The 24,938-nt window shown below is 45.0% G+C and overlaps 1 pseudogene; it reads left to right on the forward strand.

The window, feature by feature from the left end:
* Positions 1–17,579: 17,579 nt before the first annotated feature.
* LOC132320185 (outer dense fiber protein 3-like) lies at positions 17,580–21,852 on the forward strand (annotated as a pseudogene).
* Positions 21,853–24,938: the final 3,086 nt, after the last annotated feature.

Below are 24,938 nucleotides of genomic sequence, written 5' to 3' on the forward strand. Positions count from 1 at the left end.
AGTACGGAATAGCTACCTGAACGCAGGAATCCCTGATTAAGGGAAGTACGCAGGGCTGCTATCATTTGGATCAACTATTATAATCCATGGGAATTGAAATTTATATTATTGTGGCTATAATTGGTATTTTACGATAGTCACTACAATCTATATACTTAAGAAGTTTTGTTCCCGGTACCGTGTATTCTGTGAAAAGCGCTTCATTATACAATTAGTGTTGTTGTCAGTTGTTTTAAGTTGGGTGAGTGTTTGAGTGAGTGAGACGCAGTTGGACTATGGGGTGAGTGCAGAGTCCTGATCCGCGGTTCCATGTTCTCTGCGAGGAGAGTGGCCGGAGACAGACGAAGCGTATGACAGACTGTGTTAATCGAACTGATTGTTAACCCTTATTGTCCTATACACAGATATCAGGATTTTTCATGCAATCCAATATATGTTTTTGAATGTTTTGGTTGTAAACAGAACGTTTGAGTACGGTTTGGGGATGACATGATTTTTGGCGTAGTGAGTGTCAAGGAAGCAGGTGCTTTTTGGAAATATAAAAGGTATAAGGAATCAGTAAGAATGTCGCTGGTATGTGGTGGGGGGAAATGTAGAACAGAATAGTGACAGGTTTATTTGGCGTGGAGTGCCTGTCTGATTTGCCATTGGTGTTGCTTGTTTGTTTGTGCTAAGTGTTTGGAGTGTCATAAGTACATTATTTCCTTTTTGACAATTGTCTTGAATTTAGAGCATTCACTGTGGGGCAAGTACGCCCTTGCATCTTTTGCCTTGGACAAGGTATTATTGTTGTCAATTCAATCAGGTTGTATTCTTAGGCTGAGGAATAAGCCCCTGCGGACAGGGTGTTCATTATGGGAGGTAAACAAAGTGGCGGAATATTGAAAAGGAGCCCTCTAGGCTGTATTTGAGCTCACTGGAAGGAGATAGGAGAGCCACCAGGAGGAAGCGTGAGTAGAAAGACTAAAAAATGATGAGGGGAAATGGCCCTTTAACGGAACCTTGAATTATAATACCTTGTTGCAACTGATGTTGGTTTTGAGGGGGAGCTGGTACCGCGTTTCCCAGATGGGGTGGAAGCAGGGAAATGGTCCTGTGGCCTCCCCCGGCTGGGGAGGGAGCTGGAGCCCAGTAAAACCGCTGTGATGAGGCCCGAGCTCGGTGCTGCGTGGTGTGTGCCCAAGGGGGCCCCTCCTGCCTCAAAGATGCTTCTCAGAGGCAGCAGCCCAGCTGCTCAGAATCACAGAGAAAGGGCAGACCCTGTCCTTGATGTGATAAATGACTCAACCCCAAATAGGATTGCAATTAAAGTTTACAATTTATTAAACGAATAGAGGCAAGCAAACAGCGCTGGGTGCGCCGGGAGTCTCTGCTCCACCAAGACGCACACCGTACAGTTCTTGTTTTCGGTTTATATTTCTCTTGCTGCTACATATTCATAGGAAAGGTTGGTCTTTGTAAATGAATTAGGTCCGTCCCCCCCTATATGTGACGTGTAGCATGATTTGGGTGGAGAGACGAGTGCTATAGTCATATATGTTTAGCATGACCTCTATAATCTTCATTAGCATATGCAGGGGTGTGAGTTGTAATATGCATTTCACAGGTAATGAAGCAAAGGTCAGTTATCGGACACGAAGCCTTTTCGAAGAACAAAGGACCTCTCACATTCCTGTTATTTTACTGTCTTTGCTGACCATAAGCAGGGCTGTCCTGCCTCCACAGGGCCCCCTCCTTATCTGCACCCTGTGTTAGCCGGGTGAGTCTCCACTCCCCCGGGTCGCACAAGAGATAGCAAGGGCAGTCTTAACAGCTCTTTGTGCACAGGAATCCCACCTCATTATCCAAATTCCACATTATCCACCCCGTGACTATAGTCACTCGGATCGAAATCCAAATCACACTCGCATAAAATCGCTTTTGGGGGTATCCCTCACATTAGACTTCTTTTGCTTAATACTATGCGGTTAGCAACAAAACTAGTTTTGGAATATTTGTCAGGCAACCCTTGCAAGATACAAGAACTATATACATTAACCACTCTGTGTTTCTTAGGCTTATGGGAACTATATACATTAACCACTCTCTGTTTCTTAGGCTTATGGTTAACAAGGGTATGTAGGACAGAAAGTCACATTTCATCATGCGGCCCTAGCATTGTTCCATATTGACACGAATCAGATGAACACATTTCACAATCCCCCATTTTTTTTTTTTTATGGTATTGATTCGTGTTTTCGTTTCCAATCGAGTCAACACTTGCCGAATTGGTATCAATTTTTGGATCTTCTTTTGTTTTTATTATCATTAGGGAATGGGTTTTCTCTTTCCCTGGTTCTGGGTCAACAGGTACCGCAGATATTTGCATTCCTTGTATAACCGAGTGTATTAGTCTGGTAAAACAAGGTATTAAACATGGAATTATTAACAATCCTCCACATATTCCCAGTATAACTATCCCAATTTCAGTAAGCCAATCACCGCCTGTAAAGTCTCTCCATAATTCTCCTAGATTGATTCCATTCCAAGTTTGAACTGGAACATGTGCAATTTTCTTCATTTCTTTTACAAGTTCATTTACAGCTTTTCCTTCATCATCAATCTCTAAGCAACAATTACTAAGGTTAAATTTTCCACAGACTCCTCCTTCTTGTGCTAGCAAATAATCCAAAGCTAAGCGATTTTGATACAAAGCAGTTTTCATCTTGGTATTTTGCTTTGCAATTAATCCAAGTGCATCTCCGGTTTTATTTACAACTATTTCTAATACAGCTTGTAACCTAATTATTCTATTAAGCATATATATTGGGGTCCTGTAGCCCCAGGATCCGTCTTCTGCCCACGTAGCTGGATCATAGTAGGCAATGATTCTCTCAGGGGGCCATTCGTTATCTTTCCAATGTCCGATTTGTAAGTTCCGTTTATGGCGCTTTTTTCTTAGCTCATCAGCTTCAGCATACACTGGGACTCCTAATCGCTCTCCCCGATTTATGGGTAACAGGAAAAAACTGGGTCTTATAGTTCCTAATACACAGGATCCTGCCCAATTCTCTGGTAAATATGCATAGGCTAGTTTGCCATAAATCCAATAATGTCCTTCAGGAGTTGGCCAACCCTTTGGTATGTTTGTTCCATTGGTCCAATTCTTAAATTGATTATTCTTTTCCAGTGGGCTTCCCCATTTATCCCAGCACTTCTGAGTTTCATTTCATAGGTAACCTCCTTCACACTCTAGGTTACCTACTTGTCTTCCTTTGTTTCTTAGATTTTGCCAACAACTCCTTCCAATTATACTCGTTTGGAGTACCCATTGTTGTTTCCTATTACCCTTACCTATTGTTTTCCATACTTGGGGATTGCTTATGTTGTTCTCCATAGCCTCCCATGGCCATTGTTCACCTTGATTTGTTTCACCACAAACGTAACAATTAGTTATATTCAATGACTTAGCAATGTTTTCAGCAAGATTCACAAATAGATTTTTAGCAACTGTGGGAATTTCATATTTCACTCCTGTTTCTATTTCATGGTAAAATGAGTTGAATAACAGTCTATGTTGCACTGATTCTTTTTGTCCGTTCTTTGATTTCAATATTAATAACTACACCCAGGTCTTCTCCAGGTCCATATATCTTAAGTCCAATTTTGGTTACCTTTTTCTGTTTCCAAATTTCTAAATTTATGAGAGTTAAATTTACCAGATTGTAGGTACGGGTTGTACAATTACTGTCTGTTTGCACCCTTGTGATTGAAGCTTGTAAATTCCCACATTGATTATCATATCCCCAGCCTGCAGTATCCTAAATACACAGGACCATCCCCTTCTGCATAGAGCATACTGGGTTTGGTTATGAATGCAGTTTCCTATTTTCTGGTCTTTACAGTCATAGACCGTATGATACATCAAGGTTTGGGAGCTTATCCGTCCCTTTTTAGTAGTTATTATACATTGACTGCAGTTGTTTGCCGTAGTCTGGGTTAAGGAACTCACCCCAAGTAGAACTAGAAGAGGTCCGGTAAGGGCCATAGTGATCGGCGGTCACAGCCCGAAGGGGTTGCAGCCCTTGGCAGACCTTTCAAGCCGCAACACTGGTTCCCTATCCGGTCTTGCCCTCTTCCTTAATCTTAAGGGGTGTCCTTTTCTGAGTACTCAAATGAGTTTAAAGTTTGCCTTTTTCCCAATTTGTCCTAAAAATCCTGTGTATACTGCGGATAGTCTATTGTTATTTCTAGGGGATAATATTTAACTGATCCCAGTTATTAATAAATCGTTTCCTTTAATAGGTTTCTATTCAGGAGTCTCTCTGTTTACTAATTTTATAGGAGTAATCACAACAAAATTCCCACAGCAACTTAGCTTATATTCTTTGATGAAGGCCTCTTCAAGTTCGTTGGTTAGTTTAGTTTCTCCTGGTTCAGATGTTACTTTCCACTCCTTCACTGGACCTTTTACTCACGACACATGTGTCCATCCTTTCTCAGCAGTTCTCACAGCTGTTCCTGTAGTTAATAAAACAAGAAAAGGTCCTTCCCAGAGGGGAGATAGGTTTTCTTCTTTCCATGTTTTTATTAGAACCTTATCTCCCGGTTTTAACTGATGAATTGCAAATCCTAGAGGTGGTGTTTGAGCTATCATCCCAATTTCTCTTAGTTCTTTTAATCTCTCTCCAATGGTAATTATATATTTTTGGATACTACGATCCTCAACAACATTGTTCCCTAGAGGCATCCCTTGGGAATAAGGCATGCCATATAACATTTCATATGGTGATAATCCAGTCTCACTGTGTGGTTTAGTTCTTATGTTAAAAGTGCCAATGGTAAGCATTTCGTCCAGGGCATTTGTGTTTCGATCATTAACTTAGCCAATTGTTGTTTTATCATTTGATTCATTCTTTCTACTTTCCCCGAGCTTTGTGGGTGCCACGGAGTGTGGTACTCCCACTGAATACCTAATGATTGACATAATAGTTTTATTATTTTAGAAGTAAAGTGTGTGCCCTGATCAGAATCGATGTACTGGATTATCCCATATCTAGGTATCAAGTGTTCTAATAAAATTTTTACCACCGTTTGTGCCGTAGCTCGTGCTACAGGATAAGCTTCTACCCATTGTGTTAAATGATCTACTATTACCAATAGGTATTTTATCCTCCCTACCTTGGGCAATTCAGTGAAATCAACTTGTACTTTCTCAAAAGGTCTGTAAGCTGTTTTTCTCCCTTGAGTATTAATTAAACCTCTTTCTTCCCAAATTTTTCCAAAAGTATGGACCACCCCATATGCATACTTTGAATCTGTAAATATAGTCCCACTTTTTCCCTTTAATAGTTCCAGGGCCCTACATAGGGCATACAGCTCACAAGCCTGAGCTGACCATGATGGACTCAAAGGTCCTGATTCCACAGGTTTTAGATCCTTATTAATTATTGCATATCCTGATTTTCTTTTTCTTTCCACCACTCGGGAGGAGCCATCTACAAACAGTGCTTCTCCTTTCTCCAACTCAGTATCCCTTAAATCTGGCCTCACCTTAGTCTGGGTCTCAATTACCTCTAAACAGTTATGTTGTAATTTCTCCGATGGTTCTCCAAACAAAAATTGTGCTGGACTCTGAGCAGAGGTTACCCTCAGTTCTAAGTCAGGGGAGTCAATTAGTATTGCTTCATACTTTAGGATCCGGCTATCTGTTAACCATTTTTCCGCTTTCTGTTGTAAAACACTTCTGACGTTGTGTGGAGTATACACCTTTAAAGGAGCACTAAAGGTAATCTTCCTAACTTCCTCTATTAATAATGCTGTAGCGACCAAAGCTTGGAGACAAACCGGCCATCCTCTACTTACTGGGTCAAGTAACTTAGAACAATACCCCACGGGTTTCTTAATTCCTGCCCAGTCTTGAGTAAGGACTCCGTATGTTGTTTGGCTTGATGTATTCACAAAGAGATAGAAAGGTTTTTCCAGATCTGGGAGGCTCAATACAGGTGCTTGTATTAATGCCCTTTTTATTTCCTCGAATTTCTGATCATCTTCTATGAACCATTTAAGTTGGTTATTAGTTAATTTCTCATATAAAAAATTTTACCTTTTCACTGTAGCTTTCAAGCCATGGTCTAAAATATCCTAATAATCCCAATATTTGCCGAATTTCCTTTTTAGTTTGTGGGGGTCTTAAGGATAGGATCCCAGATACCCTGTCAGGATCCAACTTCTTTCTTCCCTTACTCAGCCAATGCCCTAAGTATTTTACTTCCTGTTCTGCAAACTGTAATTTTGATCGGGACACCTTTAATCCCTTTTCCCCTAGGAAATTTAACAATTTAATAGTGGCTTCTCGGGTTTTCTCTTCAGTTTCTCCCGCTACTAATAGATCGTCCACATATTGCAATAATTTTACCCCCCCTGGGTAATATGAAATCTTGTAAGATTTTCTCTAAAGTTTGTCCAAATAGATTTGGTGATTCTGTAAACCCCTGTGGTAGTACAGTCCATCTTACTTGTTGTTTTTGTCCCGTTTCGGGATCCTCCCACTCAAAGGCAAAATAATCTCTGGATCCCTCATCCAGAGGGCAGGCCCAAAAAGCATCTTTCAAATCTATTACACTATACCAAGTATGTTTGGGGAATATATGACTCAGTAAAGTATAAGGATTTGCCACCACGGGGAATTTAGTGATTGTTCGCTGATTTACAGCTCTGAGGTCCTGTACCATCCTGTATGACCCATCCGACTTCTTTACGGGGAGGATGGGTGTATTATGAGGTGACATACATGGTTCTAGAGTTCCTTTTTCCAGAAGTCTGTCAACTACAGGTTTTAATCCTTTTCGACCCTCCATTGGTATAGGATATTGTTTGACTCTAATTGAACGATGCGGATCTATTATTTGAACATTTATGGGGTCCATTTCTATCTTTCCAATTTCCCCCTCCTTATACCATACTGAAGGGTTAATGGCTTCTTCATCCTTTTGCGTTAAAGTGTATAATTTAATCTGCAATTTGTCCCCTTGACTCTGAATGCTCAAGTTTAATCTCAAAATCAAATACCTTCCTAATAAATTGTACTCTGCTTCAGGGAGCAAAAGTAAATCATTAAGGCAAATTTTCTTCTCTGTTTCTACTTCTACATCTTTCAAGACAGGTACTTTAAAAGGCTCTCCTTTTGCCCCTGTTACTGACATATAACTCTTCCCTTTTTCTATTCCTTTTGGAAGTCTTTGAATAGTGGATTTTTCAGCCCCTGTGTCCACTAAAAATAAAACTTCCTCTTTATGGGGACCAATTAATAATTTTATCAAGGGCTCCGTTGATGTTGAAGTCCCCAGAAGATATAGCCTCTGACACCCCTATTCTTCTTTGAACATTTTCTCATCTTGTTCCCGCTTACGACAGTTCCTCTAAACATGTCCCTTTTTATTGCAATAGTAACAGACGGGAATTGTGAATTTCTCTCGATAAGGCTGTCCCCTGGGTGTTTTCTCTATTCCTTTTTCCCTCCTCTCTCCAGATGGGATCTTACTTTTCTGACTTTTTCTTACTGCTGCTACAAAGATCTTGGCTTTTGCTTTTTGTTTTTCCTCATCTCTTCTAACATATACTTTCTGTGCTTCCCTAAGTAACTCTTCTAATCCTCTCTCTTGCCAGTCTTCCAACTTCTCTAATTTCCTTCTTGTGTCCCCCCAGGATTTAGCTACAAATTGTGTTCTAAGGAGTGCGGTTCCGGCCACTGTATTCGGATCAATTCCAGAATACATTTGTAGGCTTTTCCTTAATCTCTCCAACCATTCTGTTGGAGATTCATCTTTCTCTTGTTGTTCATTAAATGCTTTATTAATGTTTTGTCCTCGGGGAACCGCTTCCCTTATTCCCTGTATGATTAGTGTTCTCAAATCCCTCATATTCTGTCTTCCTTGGGGTTGTTGATGATCCCAGTGGGGATCCACGTTTGGCCATTTTTGGTCTCCCGGGGGTCCTACCTGATTCTGTCTTTCCCAAATTCTCATTCCAGCTTGCCTAATCATTCCCTTCTCCTCAGCAGTAAATAAGATCCCTAAAATGGACTGTATTTCTTCCCAGGTGTAAGTATTGGGGCCTAGGAATTGGTCCAGTTTTTCAGCTATTCCGAGGGGATCATCTAATAGAGTTCCCATTTCTTTCTTGAAATTTCTTACATCTGTGGTATTTAATGGGACTGCCACGAACCCGATGCCTCCCTGATTGCCTCCGAGGGGTACCTCTCGTAAGGGATATAGAGAAGCTCCCTCAGATACGGCAGTCCTACTTCTCGTACATGCAGCCGGAGGTCGGTCTAATTCCGGTGCTGTTGGTGGTGGAGGCAGGGGCAATGGTGGTACTGGTGGAGATACCACGGTCACCGGAGGGGGAGCCACCGCCGGGGGTGGATTATTAGCATATGGAGGTGGTAGGTTATCCAATGGCTCCCATTTATCATCTTTTTCTTTTTCCTGTTTTTCTTTATCTTCTTCAAACTTCTCAACTGCTTTTAGTGTAAGTATTGAGGCTGGAAAAGGATGTGAAGTCCTGATCCATAATTCTGCATCATCACTTTCCTCCTGACTAAAAGGTTCCTTTGAATTAACATGTATATTTAAGGCCTGGCAAATTTAGTCTTCAAAGGATCCAAAAACAGGCCAAAAGACATGTGGTCTTAAAGGCTTCTTTGGTCATTCTACCATACAATACTGAATCATTTTTTTTTAATTTACTTTTTTTCTTTTCTGGGGCCCCTATCGTTCCAATTTCTAATCATTATTCCTAATGGACTTTCTGGTGGTATGTCTGGTAATTTGCTCCCTTTCTTCTGGTCCCTGGTCTTCAATTTTGTTTGACCCATCTAGGAATTTTACTATGGCAATTCCTACAGCCCTTGGTTACCTTAGTAAGAGTGTCTTGCAGGGGGTTTAGGACCTATCACCCACCCACGAATCCTATAGGAATCGCTTCGGTCCTTCACCGGCCAAGTCCCTCGTGGGAGATTGGAACCGCGGTCAGAAGACCTCCACAATCGCTTCGGAACTAAGTTCCGTCTCAGTCACACTCTTACGCACACAGGCAACCAAATCCCACCCAACCGAATGGTATACGCCTTAAATACTTACGACTCCGTCGTCTTCGTTCGGATCTTCGCGCGCAGAATTACGGGCAAAATACAGTGCTGCAGCCGGCAAGGGAGCTCATAGAAAATCAAATTCTTTGCTTGCCTTTATTCAGATTCAGGATGGCGTTAGTCCCGACCCGACTCGAACAGGAGCCACCAAATGGTGGGGCGCCCCTCCTAGATCAAATCAGAATTCAGGAACCAAAGCCATCCCGGACGAGCCCCCAATTGTGATAAATGACTCAACCCCAAATAGGATTGCAATTAAAGTTTACAATTTATTAAACGAATAGAGGCAAGCAAACAGCGCTGGGTGCGCCGGGAGTCTCTGCTCCACCAAGACGCACACCGTACAGTTCTTGTTTTCGGTTTATATTTCTCTTGCTGCTACATATTCATAGGAAAGGTTGGTCTTTGTAAATGAATTAGGTCCGTCCCCCCCTATATGTGACGTGTAGCATGATTTGGGTGGAGAGACGAGTGCTATAGTCATATATGTTTAGCATGACCTCTATAATCTTCATTAGCATATGCAGGGGTGTGAGTTGTAATATGCATTTCACAGGTAATGAAGCAAAGGTCAGTTATCGGACACGAAGCCTTTTCGAAGAACAAAGGACCTCTCACATTCCTGTTATTTTACTGTCTTTGCTGACCATAAGCAGGGCTGTCCTGCCTCCACAGGGCCCCCTCCTTATCTGCACCCTGTGTTAGCCGGGTGAGTCTCCACTCCCCCGGGTCGCACAAGAGATAGCAAGGGCAGTCTTAACAGCTCTTTGTGCACAGGAATCCCACCTCATTATCCAAATTCCACATTATCCACCCCGTGACTATAGTCACTCGGATCGAAATCCAAATCACACTCGCATAAAATCGCTTTTGGGGGTATCCCTCACATTAGACTTCTTTTGCTTAATACTATGCGGTTAGCAACAAAACTAGTTTTGGAATATTTGTCAGGCAACCCTTGCAAGATACAAGAACTATATACATTAACCACTCTGTGTTTCTTAGGCTTATGGGAACTATATACATTAACCACTCTCTGTTTCTTAGGCTTATGGTTAACAAGGGTATGTAGGACAGAAAGTCACATTTCATCATGCGGCCCTAGCATTGTTCCATATTGACACGAATCAGATGAACACATTTCACACTTGATTTTATTTTTCTTCTCAAGATGAAACCTATTAACCAAGCTTTAACACCTACGGATGATGATTTTGTAACGGTAAAGGAGCTACTGGCCAAAGTGAAAAGGCGTACATTTTAAAGCCTCTTAAATTTAGATTGGGAAAACAATTGGGAATACACAAATTCTTATATATGCCCAACTCACCAAAACCTCTATTGGGGCGAGACTTACTGGAATAACTAAAAGCGGAAATAAAATTTGAGAAAGGAAAAATAGAGCTTCGAGTGGGGGATGACCAGCTAATTGAACTTTTGAGTCTGGCTCTCATAGATACTCCTGTTAGCTCAGAAATACCTGATGAAATCCAGAACCAAGTACATCCAGGGGTATGGGCCTCAGAAATACCAGGAAAAGCGAAAAATGCCTCCCCAATAATGATCAGGCTGAAATCGGGGGCGCGGCATGTAAGAATTAAGCAATATCCCCTCAGAACTGAAGATAGGGAAGGAATCTGACCAATAATCAACCAATTTATCAAATATGGGCTACTAACAGAGTGTGAATCGGAATATAACACTCCCATTCTACCTGTCAAAAGGCCAGATGGTAATTATTGAATAGTGCAGGACCTCAGAGCTATTAATAAAATTGTTGAGGATCTGCACCCTGTCGTGGCAAACCCATATACATTATTAACTAAATTGACACTTGAATTGGCCTGGTTTACCATATTGGACCTGAAAGACGCCTTCTTTTGCCTGCCTTTCAGTCCAGAAAGCCAGTTACTGTTTGCATTTGAGTGGGAAAACCCGGACTCTGGGAGATCTCTTGGATACGAGATAACTGCTGGCCAAAGGACCCTAGGAACAGCAAGAAAGGAGGCCATCTGCCAAACTCCTCGACCACAGACAACTAAAGAACTCCATACGTTTTTAGGGATGATGGGATGGTGTCATCTATGGAACTATAACTACGGACTCTTGGTAAGACCACTCTATAAACTGTTGAAATCTAATCCAAAAGACCTCACCTGGAATGGGGAAGCAGAAAGAGCATTCCAGCAACTGAAAAGGAAATTAATGGAAGCCCCTGCCTTGGGGTTACCAGATATTACTAAGACATTCTGGTTGTTCTCCCATGAGAAACAGGGAATAGCCCTGGAAATCCTAGCCCAAAACTTGGGACCATATAGAAGAGCAATGGCGTATTTCTCCAAACAACTTGATGAAGTAAGTAAAGGTTGACCTAGCTGCTTAAGGGCGGTAGCAGCATTGTTGCTAAATATTCAAGAAGCACATAAATTTACATTGGGCCAAAAGATTACAGTGCTGACATCTCATACTGTATCCACAGTATTAGAGGTGAAAGGGGGGCATTGGCTCTCACCACAGAGATTCCTTAAATATCAAGCTGTTCTGGTGGAACAGGATGATGTGGAAATAATTGTTACTAACATTGTCAATCCAGCAACTTTCCTCAGTGGAACCATGGGAGAACCGGTATCACATGACTGCCTGGAAACAATTGAAGCGGTCTATTCCAGCCGACCAGATGTAAAGGAGGAGCCACTGGAAGACGCTGAGGATTCCTGGTACACAGATGGAAGTAGCTTTGTTCGACAAGGTGTCCGCAGAGCAGGGTATGCAATAACCATCGTGAATCAGGTAATAGAATCCACAGCCCTTGCCCCAAATACTTCGGCACAAAAAGCAGAAATAATCGCTTTAACCCGAGCGTTGGAGCTAGCCAAAGACAAAAAGATTAATATCTGGACAGACTCCAAATACGCTTTTGGGGTAGTCCATGCCCATGGAGCCATATGGAAAGAAAGAGGACTCCTATCCACCCAAGGGAAACATATAAAACATGCTGAAGAAATTCTTAGGCTCCTGGAAGCAGTACAGCAACCTGAAAAAGTGGCTATCATGCATTGCAAGGCTCATCAGAAAGGAGATACCGCTCAAGAATTGGGCAATGCTATGGCAGACTGAGAAGCCAAAAGAGCAGCTGAGAAAGGTGAATTAAAGGTGCAGTCTTTGGTCCCAGACGGTAAAATACAAATTGATTGTGAACCCAGGTATTCCAAAGAAAATCAGAAATTAGTTGAAGACGTAGGGGGAGAAGTAGAGAAAGGTAAGTGGGCAAAGACTCCGCAGGCCAAAATAATAATCCCATTTGCGTTATTGTGGGCCATAGTTATAGCAGAACACAGGAAATCCCACTGGGGAGCTGAGGCCTTGTATAAACATTTGAGTCAGCGTATAGTTGCCCGGAACCTCTACACCACTGTTAAACAAGTGACACAGCAGTGTGAAATATGTTTGAAAAATAATCCTAAGGTAAGCCCTAAAGTCCAACTTAGACAGATAGGAAAAGGAAACTATCCAGGACAGCAGTGGCAAATTGATTTCTCTGAACTTCCAAGAAAAGGGGGGTTTTGATATCTGCTGGTTCTAACAGACACCTTTTCAGGCTGGCCAGAAGCATTCCCTTGCCGAACTAATAAGACTAGGGAAGTAACTAAAGCACTATTACAAGAAATAATACCAAGATTCGGGATTCCTACAACAATCTCCTCGGATAGAGGACCACATTTCATTGCAAAAATTTTTCAACAAGTTAGTAAACTCTTGGGAATAGATTGGCAGTTACATACCTCATATAGGCCACAAGCAAGTGGTCAAGTGGAAAAGATAAACCACTTAATTAAGTTACAGATTGTAAAATTGGGGCAGGAGGCCAGATTGTCGTGGCCACAATCATTATCTTTGGCACTCCTGAGGAGTAGAACTAAGTCCAGAACTAAAGAGGGGTTGAGCCCTTTTGAAATACTGTATGGGAGGCCCTATATTGTACAGGCGGGAACATCAACTCAGATTGGAGACAAAACATTATCTGATTATATGATAAACCTGCAAAAACAACTTTGGGAGATAGAGAAACTTGTCTTAGGAACCAGAGCCCAAGGTCTTGATGGGCCCATGCATAATATTAAGCCTGGTGATTATGTGTATGTGAAGTCCTTTACAGATTCACCTCTGAAACCGAAATGGGAAGGCCCCTTCCAGGTGCTGCTGACATCCCATACAGCGATCAAGATTAAAGAGCAGACCTCGTGGGTGCATCACACCAGAGTGAAGAAAGCCCCTAAGCCACGATGGGAATCGACACCTACGGGACCATTGAAGCTTCGCATTCAAAAGCGATGATATGGATTCTTATGACTCTGCTGAACTGTAACCACTGTTGGGAGTGGCCTTGGACAAACGCTTATTTTGGGTATACAGGAAGCTCGGGAAAGGGTTGAATTTGGCAACTATTTCAATATATAATAATAACATGACACTGCGACCAACTGGATTGGAAAGAATAGAGTCGTTCTATACCTGGACGATTGAGAAAGGAAAGGAGGTCCAGATAGGTTGTAGACTCCTTAATGTAAGTAACTCGCCTCCTCTCCAGACCCAAACTGCTGTCAAGAGCGGCGCTGTCTGGGACTCTGCCAATAGAACAGGCAGCACAATATGTAAAAGAAAGGAGGTTTGTTGGTATCCCTTCAATATAACTCAAATGGTGACCATAGTATGTCTGGGGGCAACTCAAGAGGGGGCCCAAGCTCTGACTTTTAGATTTCGGTTGCCTACACTACCTCGACTCAGGCTACTAAATCAAGTCCCACAGAGCCTGAGCAAATGGGACCATATGCTTATCTAACAGGACCATACATAATTAAATATGTCAGTCAGCAACAGGAAATGTTTAATCCAGTATGGTCTCTTAAACGAGTGGAATTATTAATACAGAAGGATATTTCCACCGTTCAACCAGCCTGTTGGTCATTTATAAGACATTTACATATAGGGTGGACATCATGGTTACATAAAAGGACCCTTCCTTCCCGAATGAGAAAAAAGGAGACATGTGATTGGTGCAGTAGGAACAGGACTGGGAGTTTTAAATAGTATAGATACTGAGATAATAAGGAACAAACTCGCAACGGTGACCAGTGAACTGAACAAAATACAGAACCCTTTAAGGTCTTCCCTCCTAACTTTAGGAACCAGTCAATGGCTTACAGCAAATGTGTTACCACAGTGGGAGAAGCTTAATGAAAAGGACAATGAACTAATTATAAATGCATTAGACGTGGCTCAGACTAATGTTTCTACAGCACTTAGTTGTATCCAATCTCAATTATGGATACAGACAATAGCAATCATTAGGGAAGGTGAAGACAGAATCCTACCAAAAGAAATCCGAAAGGTGATTTGGAATAACGGACTGGAATTTGAAATGAGATTCCAATCATGGTGGCATTTGGTGAATTTTACCTTTGACCCTATCAACAACATCTCTAATATGTCTAAGTGCCAGGTGCAGTTAATATGAAGTATCTTCTTTACATTCTTCTTTCTTACATTTAACCCTTGTTATTCAAGATGTCCTGTAACACATGGCAGTGTTTATTTGCCATTAGACTGGATGATCTTAAAGGTCTTCTCCAACCTAAATGATTCTGTGATTCTATGATTCTATAATATCTGAACTGTTGGCAGTACAGAATTAGACAAGTGGACAAACAAAAAGGGTGGAAATGGGGCCAAGCTGAAGAGCTGCAAGAACATTACTCTGAGAAAAAGATTTCTTCCTTAGGAAAGTTTTCACATTTTTTTTCTTCCAGATCATCCCATTTGCTGACCTCTTCCTCAAACAGTTCCACACTGTCCAGCACAGCTGCAAGACATCCCTTCATTCCTGCATTTCCTGTTGATTCTCATTCCCTGTTCACCCTGTGCAAAAGCAACTCTGGATTTTCCATGTAGCGCAGTTACAGAAGAAATGGAGAAGAGGTAAGGCTGAATTCGGAGGTATTTCGACTGAGACTCTCTCCACACTGATAAAAACCCCTCTGAATGTGTGCTGGATTCAGAGTGGTGTCGGTGAAGGTAGAATTGGCCCCTTCTTTCTGCAGCAGAAGCAAGTGCATTTGACTGTGGGAATCTGCTGTTGCATTAGCAACCCTATAAAGTAAAACTTTCTCCTCTCACCCAACACATACGGCCCATCCATGCTGCTTCCTCCAACGCTGCAGATGCATGCACAAGAGAGAAGATGGGGGAAAGAAAATCCCTTAGAAATGTTTTGCTCTTGGGAACCAGTCCCAGCTCCAAGCCTTGTTTCTTTCCTAAGTGGCAATGAGCGCACAGACTCCCAAGGCTGCAATTACTTTTGGCTACATTTCACATGGATTTTCTTGTGTTTTCCCAAGAAACTGCTGTGACAAATTTCAGATCAGGTGCCAATCCAAACACTCATAATCAGAAAGATTTAACATCTCCTTCAACTTTGGCCAATTTTTTTTTTTTAATGTACTGGTATTTTTGATCTTTTTGTAAACATTGTTCTAATTGTTTTTATTCCAGACTCAGCTACTTGTCAAGTACTAACGACAACATAAATCTAGGGAGCCCCTACGTTTCAGGAGCTAACAAGATACCAAACATCAGTTGACACCTGCTAATACCCAGCTGCCAGCACCAAGAACTACACCCTGAATCTCTTTATTTTCTTCTTTCTCTCCCTGCTTAGTAACTAATTACTATAAAGTAAGAGTAAAAAACAAGAGGAATGTTGCAGACACTGAGGTCCCTCGAATGGAGAAGCCAGAGCAACGGAAATGAGAGCTTTGGTCTCTCACATCCCTCTAACATTAAGATCATGACACAGACCTCTCGGAAAAGCATCATAAGATACAAAGCACAAGCTGAAAATTGGGCATTATCAACTCTCCAGCTGAGGTCAGTGGGTCTGCCATTGCTGGCGACTGCAGGCACAGCAACTGGCAGTTACAGCTGCTTCACAACATTTCTTTGCACCTGGAGTAAGGCCATTTGTGTATTGTTTGTTAAACAAGGTAGGCAACTGGAGTATTGACCCTGGCCAGCAGCTAAGTCCCCACCAGCTGCTCGCTCACTCCTTTCCTCTCCGCAGCAGGGTGAGGAAGAGGACTGGAAAGGCAAAAGCAAGGAAAACGCAAGGGTCGAAATCAAGACAGTTTGAACAAGTACAGGGGAAAAAAAAAGGAAAGCAGTTGATGCCACAGCAACTACTGACCTCCTCTCAGCAGCAGACTGATGCCCAGCCATCTCTGGGCAATGGCTTCCTTGGAAAGATTCCCCCAGTACCGGTTTTCCCGCTGAGCGTGACTCGACATGGTATGGACCATGGCACCCCTTCAGTCAGCTCGGGGCCGCTGTCCCAGCTGTGTCCCCTCCCAATCTCCTATGCACCCCCAGCCAGCTCACTGGGTCAGCAGAGTGAGAAGGAGAGAAGACCTTGGTGCTGTGCAAGCACTGCTCACCAATAGCTAAACATCGGTGTGCTATCAACACTCAAGACAGCATCATGCAGGCTGCGATGAAAAAAAATTACCTGCATCCCAGCCAGGCCCAGTACAGAAACCCTTCTGTGCCCGCTCACGATTCTTAGTCCTGTGAGAAACCCATGAAAAATAGGACATGTGACTTCCTGGGGAGAAATCTAAAAACACTCCTGATCTGTGGCTGGCATCTAGCTTTTCTTGCATGACCAAGAAAGTACACACAAGTCTGCACAGTTTCTTCTGCACCTTGGGAAAGGCCTCTCGTGCCTGTGTTTCCAAGGACAACCTCCCAAAAGTGGCACCACAGAGGTATTCCTCAGCCTTGGTAACTGAGAGCCACCAGCAGCAATTTCCTCTTACTAACATCAGGCCCAATTTGCCCTTCCCAAGAAACAAAAGGTAGATTCAGGGACATCTGGAAAATAAGACACAAGATAGAAATTCCAGGTGCTCAAATGCACATTCATGCTATTACGTGAGCCCAACAGTCTAAGGCTGCTAGATGAAATGCACAAATCACATCAGTTTTTCCCTCCTTGCATGTTTCTGCCGTGCAGACCTCATGAAGATCTAGGCCTGCAAGCTGGACATCCCCAGCTCCCGATCAGCTGTATCACGCAACAGCATGTATGCCAGGTGCCAGGAACCTGTATGATGTCACAGTGTGTCCCCATGTTGAGCGAAGGCCCTCTTCCCAAGGCCACCTAGCAGCTGACAGCACAACCTCTCCTGCCCAATCACTGCCTGCCCTCACCCCCGCTGTGCTCTGCAACCGAGAGCTGCAGCAGCCAATGAGCTCGTCCGCACCCAGTCCGATGGCTAAGGCTGAGAAAGGTAAAGCGTTGCTGCTCCCCCCGGGGAGGTTTCACACTGGGCCTCTGTCAGAGAAGCCCCTCAACAACTCTCCTACTCTTGCCATAGGCTTTGTAGCCACCTCCAACATGGATGGAGCCTGGGTGGGCACCTGGAGACCTCATCGCCCACGCGGCCCCATCATGGCCCAGTTTACCAGCCCGGGACCCAAGTACTCAATCCTCGGGACTACAGGTAAAACCACCATACAAGGGGGGAGCACCACATCCACTACCTCCAGGGGACAAGTAGCCACTGCCCCATTCCCCTTTGCTCCAATCCTCCATGTTCTCAGCTGCAGCAAGGACACAGGCCTGCCAGAGGAAGCTCAGGCTGCTCATGGGAAAGCCCTGGAGAAGAGCTGCCTGGCTCTGCAAAGCCCAGAGGTGGCCTTAGCAGCCCCTTAACGCCTGAGTGCACAGGAGGAATCTTGTTCTGTATCTTTGCCACAAACTTGTTGCTCCCACTTCACCCTTTTCTTCTTCTCTTCTTCTCCTCCTCCTCCTCTTCCTCTTTTTCTGCTTCTCCTCCTTCTCTTCTCCTCCTTCATCTTCTCCTCTTTTACTTTATCTTCTCTTCCTGTTCTTCTTCTCCTTCTTTTTCATCTTCTCTGCTTCTTCTCCTTCACTTTCTTCTTGTCCTCCTCTGTCATAGCAGTAAAGTTTCATTTTCTTTTCCATCAGGGCGCTGGGAAGGCAAAATGTCACAGAAGCGATCTTTACATTTGCTTTAAGTTAGCTTACCAACTGTTTTGGGGTTTACTACTTCATGAAAATAGCATTTTGGAGGTATGCTGATTAATTGCACAGTGCCTACATTGTCCTTGCTGGAGGTCATTGTACCATTGCATTGGCCTGCTGGTATCCTCCTTGGAGGAAAAAGTCACACAGGAAGGGAATTTCTTGAGGCCGGCAACTCCAACACCTCCACTTAGAAACTAGCTTTAAATAGGCGGTTGCAGGCAGGTGTCCTTTCACAGGCTTTTCTTCCTAGGTTACATGGCTCACAATCCCAGCAAAACCAAAGTGCCCGCGTACACATTTCAAGGGGTCAAACGTCCCATCGCAGACAGCTGCTCTCTGGGTCCTTGGTACTACGTCCAGCCCTCCATCACCAGGAATGGGAAGTACGTGGCTCCAGCACAGCACATGTGCAGACTTCCCAAGATAAAGACCAAGGTCACCCCTGGACCGAGTGAGTACCATTTCTCCAGCACTTCTTTCAGGCAAGACAAGCACGCCCTCCTTTTGCCCTGTGCTACCCGGGAGACAAAACCATCAGCTCACACCCTAAAGGAGCTTCAGAGGTTTCCAGACAGAAAGCAAACAAGGCTGAGACCTCCACCTGACCTTTCCTCTTTGGCTTGAGGAAAAGAGCTCAGCTTCACTGCTTTTCTCCATTTCTCCTCTGCCCTAGTTGACTACTCCACCGACAAGGCCAACAAACACCTCTACAAATGCGCACAGGCACAGTCCATGGCCTTCCAGCCCAAGGCCATCAAAACCGACCAAACTCCAGGTAGGGGAACTTGGGGAAATACACACACTTGCAGCCTGCGTGTCCTCCCAGGAAAATCTGCTGGACAGCTTATTCAACAGGCCTAGGGAAAAGCCTGCACAGCAGGACACAACGGCCTCTTGACAAGCTTGCTTGATGTCACCAACGCGACACCACCTGTCGCGTTAAAGGGCAAAGCACTTTGGCAGAAAATAAACCCCCTTGCGTTCCAGCTTGTCCTCAGACATCAGAGGGGCTGGGGGCAGTGAGGCTTCAATTCTGAGTGATGCCCAATTCTCTGTGTTACAAGTCTGGTCGCATTCAATGTATTGAACTCTCACGATTATGGATGCACTCGTAACACCATGCACTTTCAGTCCAGTCATGTTCCGTGACCTAGCACGGCCACACTTAAGGGATTTGGTGGTGTTCAATGAGAACTCTCACGGCTAGATTAGTGAATAGTGCAGTTTATTGAAGCAACAGATACACAAGTTCTTTTGGATTGCCGGTGATAGAATTACTGCTTGCAAAGCATGTGCAAATACCAAGAATATGAGTAATATAGTCCAGCTACAAACGCGTTAAGTTATAAAGCAACTCTGTAGAGATTTCTAAGTTTTCCGGGGAAGCACTCGGTATAACCAAGTGTTCGAATCTTACCCAAAGGTGTCCCTGTAGGGGGGAAGAGAGGCTCAGCCCGTCGACTGATCCCAGGTGTCAGAGGTGGTCTGCGATGGTATCTTCCCTGGCATCCTTCCTCTCTTGAGGCATTTTTATATTATTTGTCCTTACAAGGTGGAGCTTGAGTGACTCTAGTCATACATACCTCTATTGTAATTGGTGTAAAAGTTTCTCGTTTACTTTTAAAGGTATAGACTAAGAAAAATGCCGAGCACAAGCTCAGTGAGGGGTGGTCGCACCTTGGAGGTGGGTAGCTTTGGGATGGAGGTGTGGTTTTTGGTATTATAATGAGATTATAATGAGCAAAGTTCACCCAAAGGATAGTATTTTGTCAAAAAATGACAGACTGTTGGCTCAGGGTGGTAAATATGCAGCTCAGGGAGTAAATATGCAGCTTGTCAGTTCCATAGTACCTTCCAGTTCCCGTCTTATCACAGAGCCTGGCCACGGTGTCTTCACTCTGCTCCACCCTCCGTGCAGTTTCTCTTAGAGTCAGCGCGCTGAGCTCCCCTGGTGTTGCCAACATCTAAGGTTGCCTAGGGAACTTCTGTGGGATGGATTCCTTGCATATTCGCCACACTCCACCCTGACGATTTCTTCAATGCTGTACCTTTCCGTAACATGTGAACATAAATCTAATTCCTAAGTTACCTCCAGCAATTATTCCACACCACCAACTTCTCTCATCCCACAGAAGAAGCGGCAACTCAGGCTTGGAGCTGCAGACACACGCCGCGTGTGACCAAAGACAAATACATTGGGAGGAGGGGCAAAACATCCTTCCTGCTCCTGGCAGCAGCCTTGACAGGCTGCTTCTCTCCCACCCCAGCGCTGCTGCTCTCCCCGCAGGACTCACGCAGGCATTCTTCCCATTCCCCTTCCAGGTCCTGGCACCTACACCCTGCCTCGGCTGGTGGGACCCAACACAGCCTACACCCACGCCAGCCCGTGCTACTCCATGAAAGGGAAGAGTAAGCACAATGGCTTTGCTGCAAAGACCTCTCCAAGGTGAGCTACGCTTGTCTGCTCTCTCGCGTCAGCAGCTGAAGCTCAGGTTAGAAGGGCTCCAGCGCCTGCTGCAGCCTCTCTTAACGCGCACTTCCCTGCACCAGCAGCAAAACCCAAGAAGTCTTGGGTCCCCTGGCTCTCCTGCTGTTAACAGCAGGAATGGGGAGGCTCTACTGACACCTGCAGTCCCTTGCTTCCTAACACTAACAGTTTTGGTGGGGCAAAGCTCATCGGCACTAATGGGAATCTCCCTCCTCCTCTGGGAAATCTGCCTCTTGGCAGGTTAAATGGAGGTTCCCTTGTTCCAGTCGCTCCATGCCTCTCACACCACTTCTCTGGCCAGCCAACTCAAGTAGCACAGCCTGTGTGGGCACCCAGCAAGAATCAACACCCGCCTTCTGTACCCAACAACCTCCCTGCCTCTCTTACAGATGCCAGGTCCTGCTGCATTCCCCAAGGTGGAACTGGACGTCTACAAAAAAAGGGCTCCCATGTACACGATGGGAACCAGCAGTAGACTTGGAGGCGACAAAACAGTGAAGCCGGGGCCGGCAGACTACCACCTGGGAAAGGTAAGGCAGCCTGCCCACCTCTCCTCCTCTGCTTTGCAACAACCAACCCTTAAGCATCTCCCACTTCCGACAGGGCTTCTGAGAACTCAAGACCACCTTACTGGAGTGACAAAACGCAGGACAGCAGGCCTGCTCCCTTGCCTTGACCCAAAGCCAAGCAGAGGGAGGCCAAACCCCACATCTTTGCATCTCCACTAGCTCAGCCATTCAATGCTGATAGGCACTCACAGATCACAAGCCCTTCAGGAGGACACACTGCCGCAGAATGGACAAGCAGACGCAAGAACGGACCTTTGTCATGCACTGGGGATCAACTGGGAGGGCAGGGGCATCTAGCGAAGTCTGGCTGGAGCTAGAAGGGCTCTGGACTTGGAGCCAGTTCCAGTGCCAGCTCAGCTCTGGGCAAATGCACGTACATCAACTTGTTATGCCAGACGGCCTTCTCTGAAGACAAGTCCTCTTAAGAACAAGGCACCACGGTAACCCTTTTTTTTCCTCACTTTTCCCCTTCCACGTGACGCTGATCAAGCCCCAGGCACCTGCTCCCACTTTTGGACTCCGATGTTCCCTCTACACAACTCCTCTAATACCTCTGATATGAGACTAATAAAACAACACCCCTCCAAAGATCTTGTCTGGTCACCTTCAGCTGCAGGGAGAGGGGGTATGCGTGAGTGAGGACGATCAGCTCTCTCCATTTCATGTCTATGCCTCAGCCAAAACATTGCAAGACGAGGACGAGAGGAGAGCACCGAGATCAACAGCAAAAGCAAGGCAGAGAGCTCTGACAGCACCGTTTCACCCGACCGGACCTAAACGCTGCCCCGTGAAAGCAGTCCAGCCCTTCCCTACATGCTCTCACCCCATGGCCGAGCATCCCGCAGGCACAGGCTTGCCCCCAAGGACACAGCCCGTCTCGGCACCCCCTTTTTCAGTGCACACAGATGGCTTCTCTCCAAGGTGCGGCCAGAAACACAGCCGCTCTGCGTGACCTCTTGCCATGGGCTAAATACCAGAGGCAAGTCCCCAAAACACTGACGGTTAAGGAGAAAAAATCCAACAGACAGGATGATGGTTGCGTCCTCCAGGTTGCCTTATAAAAGCTAGCTATCCAGTAAGGAATTGGCAATATGGCAGGATGAAGATGGTACAGCCCCTCCGGGCAACCTGCTTCAGTGCTGGGCTGCCCCAAAGGGGAATAAGGTTTTCCTTATCTCTAGCCTGAAACTTTCATATTTCAACATCATCTAGACTATTGTCTGTTTTCCTCCTGCCAAGCACCACAGGGATGAATTTGGATCCATTTTCCTGAAGACCTCTGCCTTGGGACTGGCCAGGCTGCTGGGAGGGTCCCAAAGCCCTCCCATTCTAGAGAATGAAAATGCCCTGTCCTGCAACGTCTCCTTGCAGGGAAGTGCTCCAGGCCCTGAGCATCTTCATGGCCCTCTGCTGATCTTGCTCCCACTTATTAACATCTTTCTTGTACTGAGAGCCCAAAAATTGACCCCATATTGTGCATGTGGTTTAATGAGTGATGAGCAGGGGGAGATAATCACTTCCTTCCATCTTTGGGTGAGGCCCCTGTTCATACAGCCCAGGACACTTCTTCACTACCAGGGCACACTGCTGGAAGGTGTTTTGTCTTCTGTCCCCCAGGAACATCAGGGTATGTTCCACAGAACTGCACCCCGGTCAGATGATCCCCAGCCCATATCACTGGAGGGGGCCAGTCCTCCATGTCACCTTATAAAAGTGCACCTTAGAAAGTTCCCAGGGCCCAGGAAAGACTCCTGTGCTGCAGTGGCACCTGCATCTGCAGTGTTACGAGGAATGGATCATCCACCTCCAGGGGTATCTCCATCTGCAGTAGTGTGTTCACCTGCAGTGCTCTCTCTCTTGGTATTTGCACCTGGAATGGCATCTGCAGTGTCATTGAGGACAGGTGGAAGGTTAGGAGCTTCGAGGGAGGGTGCTAGGGCTCAGAGGTTTATGTTAGCAGCTTGGGTTCAGGCATCTGGGGAGAGTTTCTGCTTTGGGCTTTGTGCTCAGGGTAGGGCTAGGGCTGAGAGCTCCCCTTTTAGGGTTAGGGATTAGGGTGAGGCTCAGCGTGAGGGTTTGTGATTCTGCTTAGAGCTTCTTGTAACTGATTCGAGCTTTGTGGGTTGGGGGGTTGGGTTAGGGCTAGAGGTGAGGGCTGCCGTTAAGGCTAGCGTTTGAGGTGTAGGGACCTCACAGACAACAACCAAGTGCTGTCCCTCTCACATGCCTCTCCTTTGACCTACCCCGTTGTCCCATCTCTCTTTGATGTCACTCACAAGCATCCTCACAATGCTGCTCCTCACCAGCCAGCTTCCTCCAGCAGAAATGACATCGCAACCTACTCTCTGGCAATGTCACCTATGCCTTCACCTTCCTCTTGCTTAACCTCTCATCTCATCTCCCTGGCCTTTCCCTTCAGAACCTCACAATCCCTGCCCTGCTTCTAGCTCCTGGGAAACATCAGTTAGGCTTAGGTGAGGGACAGGATTAGGGAGTTGGGTGAGGGTTTAGGCTTCAGGCATCTGGTGAGGGGGGGTCAGCTTTGGCATTAGTGTTAGCATGGGATGATCTATCATTCCCTAGCAGCCCTGGAGCACTCCTTATCAGGATCGTAACCCAAGTGGAACAACACCGTGGTTCCAGAAATTCCTTCATTTTACTAATGACTAAAGCCAATCATCTTGCAAACCTATAAACAGCGGTCCCAAGTGAGGACCTTTGAGCTCTCCTGGACCACAGCGGGCTGCGACCAGCATCTCCGTCCAAGTGGGATGCCTCTCGGAGTTCGCAAACCCTCCTGTTTGCGAAATTTGGAGGACTGCCACTGAAAGCTGGCGACGAAACCTGGGCTGAAACCCTCTCCTCCTGGAGGATCAACCCTGGCCCGCTGAGAAATACTGAGACATTTGAAGTGAATATTTCACAGAACTCAAGGGGAATTTTTAATAGGTATACCTTTGTATATGTATCTATAGCTTTATGTCCATGTGCGCGTGTGTGTGAATCAATCTGTAATCAGGCTATTGTTGTGATTAGCTCGCTTTGTAAATCCTAAAACTAATCCATGATTAAGTGCTGCCTAAATCTTATGATTTACCTCAAATGGTGAATGATCCTCAAATTGCTGCTAAATACACATAAACCTTAGATGAAACACATTGACCAAGTCTGGGACTAGGATTAGACCTTGCAACAGCTAGACTGCTCTCTGAGAAGGAGCTTAGAAAGCAAGGGGGTCAATTCTGAACCTCATGACTCAACAGGAGGAATTCTTTATCCCTTGTACCCTCTCTTTTCCTTTAGACATAAAGCGTTGACCAAGTCTTAGACTAAGTCTGGATTCAGCAGCACCTAATCTCCTCTTTGAGAAGTTTAGAAAGCAAGGGAGTCCATTCTGAACCTTGTGACTCAGTGGGAGGGTCTTCCTTATTCTTTACCCCTTTGTTTCTCCACTCTCCCCCTCTGTATAAATCATTCTGAGTTGATTCTAATTTTATTTTCCTTTGTATGTTTTAGCAAGTAGTAGAGTGAACCTTGCCATCAAATTCTGTTAAGTCTCATTTTTATAAACTTCTATTAAAATCACTTTTCCCAATACCCATGATGGTGATTCTTTAAGCAGCCTAAACCACTCATTCACGAGAAGCC

This window comes from Gavia stellata, chromosome 34 (genome assembly GCF_030936135.1).
Source record: "Gavia stellata isolate bGavSte3 chromosome 34, bGavSte3.hap2, whole genome shotgun sequence".
In the NCBI taxonomy this organism is placed as follows: Eukaryota; Metazoa; Chordata; class Aves; order Gaviiformes; family Gaviidae; genus Gavia; species Gavia stellata.